This window comes from Mirounga angustirostris, unplaced genomic scaffold (assembly GCF_029215605.1).
Source record: "Mirounga angustirostris isolate CCGP_5_RB_7025 unplaced genomic scaffold, mMirAng1.0.hap1 SCAF_11, whole genome shotgun sequence".
Classification (NCBI taxonomy): Eukaryota; Metazoa; Chordata; class Mammalia; order Carnivora; family Phocidae; genus Mirounga; species Mirounga angustirostris.
In genome coordinates, this window is record NW_026991719.1 from 27,959,205 (window position 1) to 27,977,369 (window position 18,165).

The 18,165-nt window shown below is 38.7% G+C and overlaps 1 protein-coding gene across 8 annotated transcripts in view; it reads right to left on the minus strand.

The window, feature by feature from the left end:
• DMD (dystrophin) overlaps positions 1 to 18,165 on the minus strand; it is a 2,113,108-nt gene that overhangs the window by 1,397,186 nt on the left and 697,757 nt on the right. The window lies entirely within an intron of this gene.

The window sequence follows — 18,165 nt, forward strand, 5'->3', positions numbered from 1 at the left end:
CCAGCTGAATATAGCCAAATGAATTCTCCAGCTAATAGCACTTAGAGCCTCAGAACTACCCAGAGAGCCCTGCCCACATTGCAGAACCCTGAGAAAAGATAAGATGCTGCAATAAGCATCTAATCATATACCCTGATATTCTCATTCTTTTATTGTGGAGACCTATGGAGCCAATGGGAGTTAATTGTTCAATCAGGTCATTCAGATTGAGGTAAAGCAGAGATTGGAGGAGAGTCATAGACAGTTGCAAGGGAGGAGGAGGTCTGTGCATCACTTGAAATTCCAGGCACAATTCTAAATTGTGTGTGCATTTTTCTTGAGAAAGAACCCCTAGATTTTATCAGCACCTGTAAAGAATCTATGAAAAGAGAATTTAGAAATCATCTAATCCAAGTTTATTAAAACAACAGTCAACAAGGTCTCCAGAAAAATATTCAATTTTTATAGGAAGCTTGTGAAATAGGACAAAAGTACAGATATAAAATTTAAGACACCAAGTAATGTACTTTTATCACCATGATACATCTTCTTATCCAAGACAACCCTCACATAGTTGAAATCAATTCTTTAAAAACACTAGAAAATATCTGAGGGTACCCTACCTTATTCCTAGTTACTTCCATGGCTAATGCCTTGGCTTGTCAGTATCTTGTTTAAAATTTGGCTCCTAAAGAGACCATGTCAATAGTGTTTAGTACAATCAGGAAGGAACAGACAATTGTCTTCTTGGATATGCAGCCTACAAGTTTGATCAATGTTTTGACTTCCATATTAGACCTTTAACTCACATTGAAGTTAAATTGAGCTAGACATCTCAGAATTTTTCACATAAACTATTGCTAAGCCAGTTCTCCACAACCACAAACTTAGGAGCTGATTTCCTTTTTTTTTTTTTCTTTTTTTGAGAGAGAGGGTGCAGGGCAGAGGCAGAGGGAGAGGGAGAGGGGGAGAGAGAGAATCTTAAGCAGGTTTCACACCCAGTGTGGAGCCCAATGTGGGGCTCGATCTCACAACCCAGAGATCATGACCAGAGCCAAAATCAAGAGTCGGACGCTTAAACGACTGAGCCACCCAGGGGCCCTAGGAGGTGATTTCCCAAACTCTTACTTCAGGGCTTTCAGTCATATAAACCTGATAAGGTGTTGCATGTTAGTTGCAGGCTACTGTTTTAAAATTAAACTGATACAGACCTTCACAGAACATGAAACACTTCCAAAAACATATTCTCTTTTTGTGTTCTTAAAAAAGCCTATGGTGAGTTATTATTAATCTCTCTGCTCGTGTAAGAAGGAAGTTCAAAGAAATTAAGTGAATTGATCTCAGACTGTTAGTACCATGGAGAAGGAACTTAATTCATCTTCTTTACCATTATATCCTTCACCTCAAATAGGTCCTGGTTCACAGGGACAAATATTTACTGAGTGAAGGGTACTCAACAAGAAACTGAAGGAACAGGGAACTGAATTCAGAGACTTGGACTCCAATTCCATGTTACTGAATGTCAAAACTTTTATTTGCATTTGGGCTGTAAATATCTATGGATTTTCATTTTATCATGGTGATTGTTATCTTCCCTACATTTGTTTTTTCCTGTAAGTTTAGTTACCGGGTTTCCTATTTCTTCATTCATAATGGTGATGTTGAAATAGAGTCCTATTGCATGCTTCTAAACACCTCTCTTTCTCTCTTTGATGTTAACTCACCAAATCAAATCTTTGACTCTGGTCACTCAGCCACCTACAAAATTCAGTGCAGGTTTTCCATCAGAATACTTTAAGAAAAGAAGCATTTTTACTTTTCCTTTTGTACAATACAGATATCACTGGGTCTCTCTGCCTTTAGGCATTCACTTGCCAGTGCACAGGGGAGGCCAGAAGTGCTCAGATGTTAATCCCACCAGAGTGACCCTTAACAAGAGAGAGCTAGGAGCTGGTAGATCAATATCCCAGCACCCCTGCCTTTCAGTATGACCATCATGGTGAAAGTTACACACAGAACCTCAGGGGGTTCCCAGACGGTTTCAACTCCAGTTGCCTCCAGCAATAACCCAGTATCATCTTTTATTGGCTGCCTTCTTTCCCTAACCTCACTCCCCCACTTTATTTGCTGGGATCACTTCTCCCAATAAAAAACTTGCACCTAAATCTTTGTCTCCAGATCCACTCCCGGGGAACCCAACTAAAGCAATGATCAACAGCTGCAAATGAACCCAGCATCCTGTCATATTAAGCTGTTTTCTCCTTGAACTCTGACTCTCCACAGGAACTATTTTAAACTTTTTCCAAAGCTTTCAAAGCGTTAACCCATCTTCCTTCTACAGCTATCAACAGATGACATTTTTTACTCAACCAATGAAAGGGCAATTATCAGACTAGAATTTCTTCCACTTTCTATGTCCAAATATTCAATCTTACCTGTGTGTGCCTGTCTCATTCCCTTCTCTTACATTTGAATGAGTTTCCCTTCTTTACCTAAAGCCAATCACTCTACTTGCCTTTTATACTTTGTTCTTTCACTTTTTTAAATTTCATTTTATTATGTTAGTCACCATTCATTATATCATTAGTTTTTGATGTATTGTTCCATGATCTATTGTTTGCATATAACACCCAGTGCTCCATTCAATACTAGTGCTCCTTAATACCCGTCACCGGGCTAACCCATCCCCCCAACCCTCTCCCCTCTAAAATCCTCAGTTTGTTTCTCAGAGTCCATAGTCTCTCATGGTTCATCTCCCCTTCCGATTCTCCCCCCCTTCATTTTTCCCTTCCTACTCTCTTCTTTTTTTTTTTTTAACATATAATGTATTATTTGTTTCAGAGGTACAGAACTATGATTCATCAGTCTTACACAATTCACAGTGCTCACCATAGCACATACCCTCCCCAATGTCTATCACCCAGTCAACCCCATCCCTCCCACCCCTCACCACTCCAGCAACCCTCAGGTTCTTTCATGAGATTAAGAATTCCTCATATCAGTGAGATCATATGATACTTGTCTTTCTCTGATTGACTTATTTCGCTTAGCATAATACCCTCTAGTTCCATCCATGTTGTTGTAAATGGCAAGATTTCATATTTTTTGATGGCTGCATAATATTCCATTGCGTGTGTGTGTGTGTGTGTGTGTGTATACACCATATCTTCTTTATCCATTCATCTGTCGATGGACATCTGGGCTCTTTCCATAGTTTGGCTATTGTGGACATTGCTGCTATAAACACTGGGGTGCATGTACCCCTTCGGATCACTACATTTGTATCTTTGGGGTAAATACCTAGTAGTGCAATTGCTGGGTCATAGGGCAGCTCTATTTTCAACTTTCTGAGGAACTTCCATACTGTTTTCCAGAGTGGCTGCACCAGCTTGCATTCCCACCAACAGTGTAGGAGGGTTCCCCTTTCTCCTCATCCTCGCCAACATCTGTCATTTCCTGACTTGTTAATTTTAACCATTCTGACTGGTGTGAGGTGGTATCTCATTGAGGTTTTGATTTGGATTTCCCTGAGGCTGAGCGATGTTGAGAACTTTTTCATGTGTCTGTTGGCCATTTGTATGTCTTCTTTGCAGAAATGTCTGTTCATGTCTTCTGCCCATTTCTTGATTGGATCATTTGTTCTTTGGGGGTTGAGTTTGAGAAGTTCTTTATAGATTTTGGATACTAGCCCTTTATCTGATATGTGATTTGCAAATATCTTCTCCCATTCTGTCGGTTGTCTTTTGGTTTTGTCGACTGTTTCCTTTGCTGTGCAAAAGCTTTTTATCTTGATGAAGTCCCAATAGTTCCTTTTTGCCCTTGCTTCCCTTGCCTTTGGCGATGTTTCTAGGAAGAAGTTGCTGCAGCTGAGGTCAAAGAGGTTGCTGCCTGTATTCTCCTTTAGGATTTTGATGGACTCCTGTCTCACATTTAGGTCTTCCATCCATTTTGAGTCTATTTTTGTGTGTGGTGTAAGGAAATGGTCCAGTTTCATTCTTCTGCATGTGGCTGTCCAATTTTCCCACCACCATTTGTTGAAGAGGCTGTCTTTTTTCCATTGGACATCCTTTCCTGCTTTGTTGAAGATTAGTTGACCATAGAGTTGAGGGTCCATTTCTGGGCTCTCTATTCTGTTCCATTGATCTCTGTGTCTGCTTTTGTGCCAGTACCATACTGTCTTGATGATGGCAGCTTTGTAATAGAGCTTGAAGTCCGGAATTGTGATGCCACCAGCTTTGCTTTTCTTTTTCAACATTCCTCTGGCTATGCGGGGTCTTTTCTGGTTCCATACACATTTTAGGATTATTTGTTCCATCTTTTTGAAAAAAACTTGATGGTATTTTGATAGGGATTGCATTAAATGTATAGATTGCTCTAGGTAGCATTGACATCTTCACAATATTTTTCTTCCATCCATGAGCATGGAAGGTTTTTCCATTTCTTTGTGTCTTCCTCAATTTCTTTCATGAGTATTCTGCAGTTTTCTGAGTACAGATTCTTTGCCTCTTTGGTTAGATTTATTCCTAGGTATCTTATGGTTTTCGGTGCACTTGTAAGTGAGATCGACTCCTTAATTTCTCTTTCTTCTGTCTTGTTGCTGGTGTATAGAAATGCATCTGATTTCTGTGCATTGATTTTATATCCTGCCACTTTATAGAATTCCTGTATGAGTTCTAGCAGTTTGGGATGGAGTCTTTTGGGTTTGCCACATAAAGTATTATACCATGTGCAAAGAGTGAGAATTTGACTTCTTCTTTGCCGTTTCGGATGAGGTTTTATTTCTTTTTGTTGTCTGATTGCTGTGGCTAGAACTTCTAGTACTATGTTGAATAGCACTGGTGATAGTGGACATCCCTGCCATGATCCTGAACTTAGGTGGAAAGCTCTCAGTTTTTCCTCATTGAGAATGATATTCACTGTGGGTTTTTCATAGATGGCTTTTACGATATTGAGGTGTGTACCCTCTATCCCTACACTCTGAACTTTTTTTTTTTTAAGATTTTATTTATTTATTTGACAGAGAAAGGGAGACAGCGAGAGAGGGAACACAAGCAGGGGGAGTGGGAGAGGGAGAAGCAGGCTTCCCACAGGGCAGGGAGCCCAATGCGGGGCTCGATCCCAGGATGCTGGGATCATGACCTGAGCCGAAGGCAGATACTTAATAACTGAGCCACCCAGGCGCCCCAACTCTGAACAGTTTTAATCAAAAAAGGATGCTGTACTTTGTCAAATGCTTTTTCTGTATCTATTGAGGGGATCATATGGTTCTTGTTCTTTCTTTTATTAATGTATTGTATCACATTGATTGATTTGTGGATGTTGAACCAACCTTGCAGCCCAGGAATAAATCCCACGTGATCATGGTGAATAATCCTTTTAATGTACTGTTGGATCCTATTGGCTAGTATTTCGGTGAGAATTCTTGCATTAATGTTCATCAGGGATATTGGTCTGCAATTCTTTTTGATGGGATCTTTGACTTTGGAATCAAGGTAATGCTGGCCTCATAAAATGAGTTTGGAAGTTTTCCTTCCATTTCTACTTTTTGGAACAGTTTCAGAAGAATAGGTATTAATTCTTCTTTAAATGTTTGGTAGAATCCTCCTGGGAAGCCATCTGGCCCTGGGCTCTTGTTGGTTGGGAGATTTTTGATTACTGCTTCAATTTTCTTGCTGGTTATGGGTCTGTTCTGGTTTTCTATGGCTTCCTGGTTCAGTTTTGGTAGTTTATACATTTCTAGGATTGCATCCATTTCTTCCAGATTATCTAATTTGCTGGCATATAATTGCTCCTAATATGTTCTTATAATTGTTTGTATTTCTTTGGTGTTGGTTGTGATCTCTCCTCTTTCACTCATGATTTTATTTATTTGGGTCCTTTCTCTTTTCTTTTTGATAAGTCTGGCCAGGGGTTTATCAAACTTATTCTTTCAAAGAACCAGCTCCTAGTCTCATTGAGGTGTTCTACTGGTCTTTTGATTTCTATTTCATTGATTTCTGCTCAGATCTTTATTATTTCTCTTCTCCTACTGGGTTTAGGCTTTATTTGCTGTTCTTCTCCAGCTCCTTTAGGTGTAGGGTTAGGTTGTGTATTTGAGACCTTTCTTGTTTCTTGAGAAAGGCTTGTATTGCTACATACTTTCTTCTTAGGACCACCTTTGCTGCAGCCCAAAGATTTTGAACAGTTTTGTTCTCATTTTCAATTGTTTCCATGAAGTTTTTTAATTCTTCTTTAATTTCCCGGTTGACCCAATAATTGTTTAGTAGGATGCTCTTTAGCCTCCATGTATTTGCGTTCTTTCCAACTTTCCTCCTGTGATTGAGTTCTAGTTTCAAAGCATGGTGGTCCGGAAATATTCAGGGAATGATCCCAAACTTTTGGTACCAGTTGAGACCTGATTTGTGACCTAGGATGTGATCTATTCTGGAGAATATTCCATGGGCACTAGAGAAGAATTTGTAATCTGTCGCTTTGGGATGAAATGTTCTGAGTATGTCTGTGAAGTCCATTTGGTCCAGTGTGTCATTTAAAGCCTTTATTTCCTTGTTGATCTTTTGCTTAGATGATCTGTCCATTTCAGTGAGGGGGGTTCCAAAGTCCCCTACTATTATTGTATAGTTGTCAATGTGTTTCTTTGATTTTGTTATTAACTGGCTTATATAATTGGCTGCTCCCATGTTAGGGGCATAGATATTTACAATTGTTAGATCTTCTTGTTGGATAGACCCTTTAAGTAGGATATAGTGTCCTTCCTCATATCTTATTATAGTCTTTGGCTTAAAATCTAATTTGTCTGATATAAGGATTGCCACCCCAGCTTTCTTTTGGTGTTCATTAGCATGGTAAATGGTTTTCCATCCCATCACTTTCAATCTGGAGGTGTCTTTGGTTCTAAAATGAGTCTCTTGCAGACAGCATATCGACGGGTCTTGTTTTTTTATCCAATCTGGTACCCTGTGTCTTTTGATTGGGGCATTTAGCCCATTTACATTCAGGGTAACTATTGAAAGATAGGAATTTAGTGCCATTGTATTGCCTGTAAGGTGACTGTTACTGTATATTGTCTGTATTCCTTTCTGGTCTATGTTACTTTTAGGTTCTCTCTTTGCTTGGAGGACTCCTTTCAATATTTCTTGTAGGGCTGGTTTGGTGTTTGCAAATTATTATAGTTTTTGTTTGTCCTGGAAGCTTTTTATCTGTCCTTCTATTTTCAGTGAGAGCCTAGCTGGATATAGTATTCTTGGCTGCATATTTTTCTCCTTTAGTGCTCTGAATATATCCTGCCAGTCCTTTCTGGCCTGCCAAGTCTCTGTGGATAGGTCTGTTGCCAATCTAATATTTCTACCCTTGTTGGTTACATATCTCTTCTCCCAAGCTGCTTTCAGGATTTTCTCTTTGTCTCTGAGACTTGTATGTTTTACTATTAGATGTCAGCATGTTGACCTATTTTTATTGATTGTGAGGGGGGTTCTCTGTGCCTCCTGGATTTTGATGCTTATTTCCTTCCCCAGATTAGGGAAGTTCTCTGCTATAATTTGCTCCAATATGCCTTCTGCCCCTCTCTCTCTTTCTTCTTCTTCTGGGATCCCAATTATTCTAATGTTGTTTCGTCTTATGGTATCACTTATCTCTCAAATTCTGCCCTCGTGATCAAGTAGTTGTTTATCTCTCTTTTCCTCAACTTCTTTATTCTCCATCATTTGGTCTTCTCTATCACTGATTCTCTCTTCTGCCTCATTTATCCTAGCAGTTAGAGCCTCCATTTTTTCTTGTACCTCATTAATAGCCTTTTCAATTTCAACTTGGTTAGATTTTAGTTCTTTTATTCCTCCAGAAAGGGTTTTTCTAGTATCTTCCATGCTTTTTTCAAGCCCAGCTAGTATCTTTATAATCGTCATTCTGAACTCTAGTTCTGCTATCTTACTAATGTCCATATTGATTGGTCCCTGGCAGTCAGTATTGCCTCTTGTTCTTTTTTTTGAGGTGAGTTTTTCCATCTTGTCATTTTGTCCAGAGGAGAATAGATGAATGAGAGAACAAAATGCTAACAGGGTAACAACGACTCCCAAAAAATATACACTAAACAAATCAGAAGAGACCCGAAACTGGGGGGAAAGAAAGGGAAAGAAAGAAAAAAAAAAAGAATATGATCAAATATGATCAGCCTGGTGAATAGATCAGTGCCACACACTAGGGTTTGGGCATATTTTGGTCTGTTAGAAGACACTGCCTCCCAAAATTTTAAAGAAAGAAAAACTTGTATATGTACAAAAATAAGGGTAAATATGATGAAGGGATGGAATATGACTGTAAAGATGAAAATTATAAAATATTTTATAAGAGAAATTGGTAAGATAAGAAGTTGGTTAAAAAAAGAAAGAAAAATTAAAAAAGAAAAGAGGGGAGAGAATGTGATCAGGCAGGAGACTAGAACAAAGTCATACACTAGAGATTTAGGGTATATTTTGGTCTGTTAGAAGAAACTCTATCCCAAAATTTTAAAGAGAGAAAAACTTATATATATATACCAAAAATAAGGTTAACTACAATGAAGGGATAGAATATGACTCTAAAAATGAAAAATAAAAAAGATTTTTAAAAAGGGCATTGATAAGATGTTGGTTGAAAAAGGGAAAAAGAAAAATTAAAAAAAAGTAGAAAAAAAAAGAAAATTAAAAAAATTAACTTTGAAAGACTAAAGAATCATGGGGAAAACCCATGGATTCTATGTGCAGTATTCCCCCAGCGCTGGAGTTCTGCCGTTCTCACTGATCGGTAAACTTGGTCTTGGCTGACTGTTCTTGCTGATCTTCTGGGGGAGGGGCCTGTTGCCATGGTTCCCAAATGTCTTTGCCTGAGGCGGAATTGCCCCACCCTTGCCAGGTCCAGGCTATGTAATCTGCTCGGGTTTGCTGTCGGAGCTTTTGTTCCCTGCAAGCTTTCCATACAGCTTTGGAGGACGAGAGTGAAATGGCAGCCTCCCTATCTCTGCCCCGGAAGAGCCGAGAACTCGGGGCCCCACTCCTCATTGTGCCCCCAGAGAAAAGCAGTTAGTCACTCCCGTCTCCCTGGTCTCTGGCCGCATTCCGTGCTCACCCGGCCTGTGGCTGAGCGTTTCTATCTCTGGCACCCGACCCCGGGTGGAGTCTCCAAGTCCAGCAGATCCCTGTGGTGCACTCCTGCGCCTCTCCTCCTGGGGGAGGAAGGGGAGTCTCCCCAATCTGCTGCTTGTTGGGTCCCTGCTGGAGGAGCAGTGGCCCGACTGTGACGTGGATCACGGTTTATGGCAACTCTGAGCTGAGAGCCCGCGCCTCAGCTCCGTCTCTGCAGCCGGCTTCCCCGCTCCGATACCTGGGAGCTCTGCCGCACTCAGGCACCCCCGGTCTTTCTGTGACCGCGAGGGTCCTGAGACCTCACTGTCCCAGCGAGGGTTCCACTCCCTGCTTAGCCACTGGAGCAACGTCCCTCAGTGAAGCCAACTTATAAAAGTTCCGATTTTGTGCTCCACTGCTCTATCACTTGCCAGTATCGGCTGACGGAGGCCCCCTCCCCCGTCATCTATCTTCCCGAATATAGCCTCGGATTCACTTCTCTGCACGTCCTACCTTCCAGAAAGTGGTCGCTTTTCGGTTCAGAGAGTTGCTGCTATTCTTTTCTTTGATCTCCTGTGAGTTCACAGGTGCTCAGAATGGTTTGATCCCTATCTAGGTGAATTCCTGGGACCAGACGAAATGTAGGTCTCCTACTCCTCTGCCATCTTGCTCCTCCTGTCCTTTCACTTCTTCACAGCATGTGAGTCTATCAAATTTTTGTTATCTATTACTGCAAATTCAACCCCTCCCTTTCAACTGAATTCTGCATATAGAAATTTAAACTTATTGACTCGTATTTTTTTAAAGTCAAACCCCTCTTGACCTCCATAGTTCCCTCCAGCCATTCTCTTATCTTCTACAAAGGCAAATGTTCTGCAAGAGTTACCCAGTTCTCCACCTCCTATTCACTCTTTCCACTCAATGTTGTTTCTCAACAAAAACATTGCTTAATATAGGAATCAGGTCACTAAAGCGCATGGAGTTTCACTTTCTTGCTATCTAGCAACAACTTAACACTGTTGCGCACACTCTCCTCCTTTTGCCTTCATACCATTCTACTCTATTTTGTCTTCAATTTCTATGACCACTGGTAATTTTTTTTCTTTGTAGGCTCATTTTCCTCCACCCTCTCACTACATACTAAAGTCATCAAGGCCCAGTTCATCAATCATCTTCTATTCACTATATTACTCTTTCTTTTTTTTCTCCACCAAGAGGGAGATAAGTCAATTTTTTAAAAAAATTATTTATTTATTTTGAGGGGGGAAGGGGCAGAGGGAGAGAGAGACTCTCAAGCAGACTCCCCACTGAGTGTGGAGCCCAACATGGGGCTCTATCCCACCACCCATGAGATCACAACCTGAGCTGAAATCATGAGTTGGATGCTCAGCCAACTGAACCACCCAGGCACCCCTCTTTTAATCTTTCACTAGAAATCTTATCCATGCTCATGACTGCAATTGCAATCTACATGTATCAAAGATTCATATATATATATATATATGTAAATATATATATATATCAGAGTTATATAAATATATATAACTCAAGCACTTCTTCTGAGCTTCATACCTACCTAACTATCTGCCTACTGGCTGTCTCCACTTGCATGCTATAAAAGCTACTTCAGCAAAAAATGTCAAGACTTGTTTGCTCTTGTCCCCCCAATGCGTACCCTCCCAGTGTTCCTCAGATCTGTTAATGGCATCACCATCTAGCATTGTTTTTGCCTTCCTCTCCCTTACCTCTCACATTTAATCAATTGGAAAGTCTAATCTATCAAATACTCTATTTCTTCTGAATCTGTCTCATCATCTCCACAGCTGGTATCCTCATTCAGCTTGCCAGTAAATATAATCAAAACTATTGCAATGCCCTCCCAAATGGCTCTGGAAAACCTTTCTGGAATCCTCCCATCTAGTCTATGCACTACTGGCAAATGATAGGTTCTAAAAACATATTGATTATGTTACCCTCATTCATAAAATCCTTCAAAGACTTCCCATTTTCTTTAGCATAAAGATCAAAATTATCCTGATCTGGCCTTGACAGACCACTTAAGCCTATATTCTACTTTGCCCTTTATTCAAGCCCTTCTAGAAACAAATCTCATTTCAAGTCTCTTGGTGAGCCCAGAGCCACACTTAACCTTTGTCTGTACTCCAATGAAGTAAAAGCCTTCACTGACTCTTATTCACCTATCCATTAGAACATTTCTTTCTTGAAAACTTGGCTGCTTAGCATAATCCACTTTGGCCACTTTGGTCAAAATTGTCCTTCTCCCTTTAAATCAGCCTGACCCAATTACACATCAAATATTCTCTGACTCATAAAGGTGAGATGTGAATATCCACGATTCACTGTCAAATTCCCCCCTTTAGACTTGTTTTCATTAGTCTCATACCCTTTTGATTCAGACTGTCTCTAGAAAAGATTGCTCACTTCAACCTACAGGTCTATGACTCTAAAGCCTGACTAAAGGTACACAGCTGGCATCAGACTGGAAGAGATCTGCTAAGACCCACATTGGAGAAAGCTTTCCACCAGTCCTGGAATTTACACTGGTCTTGTTTACACACATATTGTAATTATCATTTACCACCATCCCCAAACCATTGCAAAAACAAAGTTACTTATTCAATGTGACAGTAAATAAATTTCATCCAGAAAAAAAAAAATCTTCTATCACTTTAGACATTTGTCTTTATGAAGAAGCTACATATGCTTCCTTTTAAAACAGCCAAATATTTCCCTTCATTTCTGCCCCAAAATTTATGCTAAGTGCTTACTATATGCCATGGTATTAACCTCCATAGATAACAGAGATAAAAATGCATCTGTCCACATTATCAAAAAGGGTGGTTTAGTAAAATATCTATTTGACAAAATGAAGTGTTTTAGACATTGAACTGGGGCCAAGCTCGCACTGTGACTTTTTTGGGGGCGGATAATCAAAAAAATACCTTTTCAATGAATTAGGATTAAATCAGCTTCTAGACTAGAGGCTCTATCAAGTAAATTGGTTATCTCCACACAATGAAGGCTTTGTGGAGTGAACACCATGGAAACCGTCTGCTTCTGTTCAGTCTGTGAAGATTTTAAGGGAAGCCTGGGCACCAGTTGGCATGCAGTTCTAATAATTCAGATCAATTCAGGCAACAGGATGTGAAATTCCACAGAGAGGTCTTTCCTCATTCAATTTTTTTTTTTGTATGTCTGACTTTATAAATTTGGAAAGAGGTTGCACAAGATGCCTGAACTTCTCTTTTACATAAGAATCCTTTGGAGAGTGATTATACTCCTTTTTTGATATACAGATTTTTAAGAGGGATTTCAAATTTTTCTAGGGCCGTTGTGAGTGCAGAGCTTTACCTAAGAAAAAATGTCTATTCATAGGCATATAGGTTAATATGTTACACTTTCTTTCTGAAATAGAATGAAGCAAAGTATCAATGAGTTTGTACTATTCTCAGGTGTTAGACATTCTTTTTCTCTTTTCTTTCCTAATTGTGACACACTGATTCCTTTGGAAAGAGGTGAAACCTAAACCTAATTCTTACATGATTTAAGCTTGAAGCTATTCCTTACCGAATCCTACTTGTATGGGTGTGTGTGTGTGTGTGTGTGTGTGTGTGTTTTCCTGTTGCTTCCATTTGGGCTTGTTGCTTCAACCATCTCTCTGAGTTGCTTAGTTAAACTTTTTCTGTCCCAATGTAATATACAGTCAACCTCCACTCCAACGTCTAACATTCGACACCACCCCTTTGAGTTCTGGGAAATAACTGTCAGCTGCTAGCATTGTTTTCCCTCTCCGATATGCAGCCAGTAGGCATCCCCATCTCTTTATGCCAACAGTGAGGATGGAAGGGTGAAGGGGAAACAGAGACGGTTTCAAAAGGCCTCTCCTGCTCTTTTTCTGAGCACCAACAGCCCACATTCAGTGCTTAGTGTCTCAGTGACATTTATACTGCTTTTAGCAAAATGAACAAGGTCTCCTTCTTGGCTCCTACTCAGATCCTGGCTTTCAAGTAACAACTGCACATTTATTCTATTCCTTATCAATTTGGCAACTTCTGCTTCATCACCTTCTGTGGTTTGTCCCCTAGTTTTCACATTTCCACTACTCTTTTTTTTTTTTTTAAGATTTTATTTATTTATTTGACAGAGAGAGACACAGTGAGAGCAGGGACACAAGCAGGGGGAGTGGGAGAGGGAGAAGCAGGCTTCCTGCGGAGCAGGGAGCCCAATGCGGGGCTCGATCCCAGGACCCTGGGATCATGACCTGAGCCGAAGGCAGACGCTTAACGACTGAGCCACCCAGGTGCCCCGACATTTCCACTACTCTTAAATATTTTTTCCGATACTTCAGCTGGAACGCATGGCAAATTAACAGATTCTTCCAATTGAAATCCATACGTGTTCATAAATTGGGTGCTATCTATTCTCCCAGCATTTTGCCAGTGGTATTTTCTACCATGCTTTGTACTACCTGAGGCCGGGGATTTCATCACCAACTAAAGACATCATACAGACATAACTCACTTACTTTCTCAAAAACCCTCAAGAAAAACCCTGAACAATTATTTTCAATGCCATATTAAATCTTGGATTCTGTGCATTTTTCTTTTTTCATTAAATCACTCTTTTCTGCTAATTCTTTTTTCTTCACTTTTAAAATTCTCATAAAATCATTGTTAATGAGCTGATATGTAGTAAGTTACTCATAATGGGCCTCTACACCCTCAGAATCAGCTCATTATTCTATTCCTTATCATTTCCTCATCTTACTCTCATAACACTTTTTACTCTGTACTTAACATTATGTATGTTACAATAGACAAGTATGTCTGTATGTTATTACAGATTCTAACCCTTAAATCCAGTCAACTTTATCCAATTTAAAATCCTTTTTTTATACCATGAAAATTTGACTTCTTACTCTGTTTACAAAATGATTTTTCTCCTATCATTGTTGATGAGCACTCTGTCCTCTATTTTTCAAGCATATTCTAAAATCTCATCTTTGTTACTATGTGTGATTAACTGAAGTGACTTTTACAAAGGCACTCATTAAAAACTAAAATTTGTAAGGTCCCATAGAGCAGAGCAACCATATCTTTCAATTTTTATTATTTGCAAAGGATTTATTATCAAAACAAGGTCATTTTCAAAGAGACCTTCCGTTTTCTGGAAGTTTCAAAATATCAAAAAGTATGGTGCATATATATCAAATATTCAAAAGCTTAAAATTTTCCCTTAAGATTGTATTCTCCAGGGGTGCCTGGATGGTTCAGTAGGTTAAGTGTCAGACTCTTGATTTTGGCTCAGGCCATGATCTCACTGTCGTGAGATCTCATCGAGCCCCACACTGAGTCCCTTGTCAGGCTCTGTGCTGGGCACGGAGCCTGCTTAAGATTCTCTCTCCCTGGGGTGCCTGGGTGGCTCAATCTTCAAGCATCTGCCTTTGCCTCAGGTCATGATTCCAGGGTCCTGGGATCGAACCCCGCATCAGGCTCCCTGCTCTGTGGGAAGCCTGTTTCTCCCTCTCCCACTCCCCCTGCTTATGTTCCCTCTCTCGCTGTCTCTGTGTCAAATAAATAAAATCTTTTAAAAAAAAAATTCTCTCTCCCTGCCATCCTCCTCCCCCCAAAAAAGATTGTATTGTACAAATGAACTCTACTTCATCCAGTTGAATTTCCCATAAAGACTATGCAAATTAGATCCTTAACAGTCCCTTATGGTCAAAATTAAGAGATATATGTCAGTGCGTAAATATTTTAAGTAAATAATTTTTTAAAAAAATACAGAAACACATCCAAAAGAATTAGATAAATACTTGCACTTTAAAAACTTGTCAGTTTCGAAGTGTCAATAGTATATCATTGTATGGAACTTGTGCTACATGATAATTGTGCTAATGAGGTCAGAGGAGCCTCTTAATGGACACTGATTGTATTATGTTAATTTTCTGTACAGTGACTGTCATATAAAGTATTAAACTAATGTGCCACATTTATATAAACTTTAGTTCAGTCACTTTCAATATACCATTTGGAACTCATCATTCCCAAATGTGCAAACTTTGAAAATAGAAATACTTCAAGCTCCCAGACTTAACTAATTTGATTAGTGAGCTAGGTTATGAATGGCCATTTTACATCTTTAAACATCTTTGCCCATGGAATTTCATAAAAACTTGAGAGCCTCATATTAGAAGTGGAAGATCTTTAGAAAGTTAAGTGTTGACTGTTGTGCGATATGCTAACTATTACAGGATCCTAAGGCTCTAGACCTAGACCCGGCAACTCAACAAGCCAAATTTGTAATGTACATTTTAATTAGCTAGAACACACACTTTTATGGTTAATGGAAACAAAACTATGATTCGTTTTCAATGGTATTACAACATGGAAGAAATCTTTTTGGAAGAGAGGTAAGAGTTTAAGATTTTGTTAATTATATTTTTTAAAGATTTGTATTCATTTATTTGAGAGAGAGAACAAGAGGGAGCACAAGTGGGGGGATGGGCAGAGGGAGAGCGAGAAGCACTCTCCCCAGCTGAGCAGGGAGCCAGCCGGGCTAGGGGCTGGGGGCTCTACGCAGGGTTCATCCCAGGACCCTGGGATCATGGGCCGAAGGCAGATGCTTAACCAACTGAGCCACCCAGGCATCCCTGTTAATTATATTTTTAATAATTATCCTTTTCAGAGTTCTAGAAAATGAGAAAACATTTTAATTCCATATCAGTACATGGGTACTCTCCTGATCCCAGACCATCTGATGAACTCATATTCATCTTCCAAGATTCAGTTCAAGATATACAACTTCTGTGAAGGTTTTCTTGATTAACCTCTCCCTTCCCCTCCCCCTTCAACTTTCTTTCTGGGAAAGCCAATCCCTCCTTCCGTTATGTTTCTACATGTTACTTGCTTCTACATATTAAATAGAGTATAAATTCAATTTGAATCAGAGAGATCTTATAAAATATCAAATGAAATTCAGTATAAATCCTGTTAGTGCTAAAAATAAAGTATTTTAGAAACTTTAAGATGTGCTGAGTACATGGTAATTACTATACTTTCATAGTTATAAAATATTGTAAGGGGGAAAATCCTATTTAACTCAGAGAAAACAAGTCAACATTTCGATAAATACGTCCTCCCAATCAAGGTAGTTTGCGTACTGTATACACACACATACATACACACACATATGTGTGCATGTTTGTATAGTGTGGGTGTGTTTTTCTTGGTGGGATGGAAGAGATAGGGCCACATGATTGCCTTATAGTTTTTTAATGTGTGTGATGTAAGTAAGCATTTCTATGTGTATGTCTGTGTATGTCTGTATGTGCTTTAAATGTAAAGTAAATATGGTGCCATGGAAAATTATTGAACTGAAAGTCAGGTATCACAGGTTTAACCAAGCATTGTGATCCTTATGCTGTGTTCTTAGGCACGTGACTTAATTTCTCTGATCTTCCTTTACTTCTTCCATTAAATTGCAAAGGTTAAAAAGCTTCCATTCCATCAAACTAGTCTTAAAATAGAAACTAACATATACTTTTTAAAAATTACTCTTTATTTACCTTGCTAATTAAAGCAATTCTGACCTGAGATACAAAGCTGAGGTCAGTTTTGCTTACATTGCAGCATTGATACTCTAATTATATTAGTCTGTTTATCTAGCAATCAAATTAAATAATGTCTAAAGATATTATAACTTCCAGTTATAATAAGAACCCTACAAGCTCAACAGTTTACATGGCACCTGAAACAAAATACGATGAATGAGAAAGGATGCTGTCTTCAATTATTATAAACTTGCTACAGTAACAGTCCTATCAAGTAATCTATTTTCCTTATGTTTGCATGATCTTACTTACAAGCTTAAATATATTTCTAGTTTTATATGTGTAAGTTTAAGCACATCACTCATAAAATTATACGTTTCAGTACAGTAAAATTTAATGATTCCAGATTGTGCAGAAACGCATCTTGAAAAGATACTAAAAAATCATTTTCTATGTAGTTTACCTTGGCCTAAAATATGCCTATTTAACGTGTTTTAAAATTCTGAATTCTAAACCAATATATAAAATGTGTCCTTAAAATTGTGCATCTTGTTCATTGTCAATTATGGCAAACCAAATTATATGTTTAAGGCATATAAAAATACTGCCTTTTAAAATATATGCCCTTGGATACAAACCCCAGTGATTTAGTATTTTTTAAGCTATAAATACTAGAAACCTCCATGAGTTATCTGGCAATGATATTAATCTTTGTACCTCCAGGATAGCTGACTGCACTGAACAGAATGAAACTCCTACAAAATTTTGTTTCTCAGCGAAAAAGTAGAACTTATCTAAACTACTTCAACATCTGGTAGATAAAAATGACTGAAATAATCTTCTTAATTTGGTAACAGATCTTAAGCATTTAAAAATACTTTGGTAATATTTATTTCTATAACATGATAGGGTTGCAAATAAGTCACTTTCACATCTTCTGTCAATAGAACTTTCAGGAAAACATACCTTAAAAATTAAGGAAATCCCCCAAATTCTAAGATGTCAGAACCAGTTATATTAGAGGAATTAGTTTTAAAGCCAAGGAGTGTGCAAGCATGTGGACAAAAATGGCATGACATGGAGGACTGGAAATAAAATGATGCTAAGCCACAGATGCCTAGAGCCTATTTTTCATTTTCAGTAAGTTGAAAGTCCCTGTGAAACACAGTTCTGTGCAAGAAAATCACCTTAACACAGGTTAATAGAATTATTCTGTTAAGTGAAAGATGAAATCTTGTCATAGTAATAAATCTATGATCATACAATGTAATATGCTCAAGTGGAAAACTCTGAGCCATTTATTTTAAAATCAAATTTGATGTTTATTTAAAATGATGAAACCAAAAAGAGCTGGGTAAGCTCTTGGGAGAAATAAATGTGGGTCACTAGAGGGCGCACACTCCCTTTCACTGCTTGTCTGGTCCTCAATTTGGCTTTTTTATTTTCTTATCTACATAAAGATAACATGGTGACAAATGGATTTTTCATGGGAGTTTTCTTACAGAAAAACATAAAATGTCC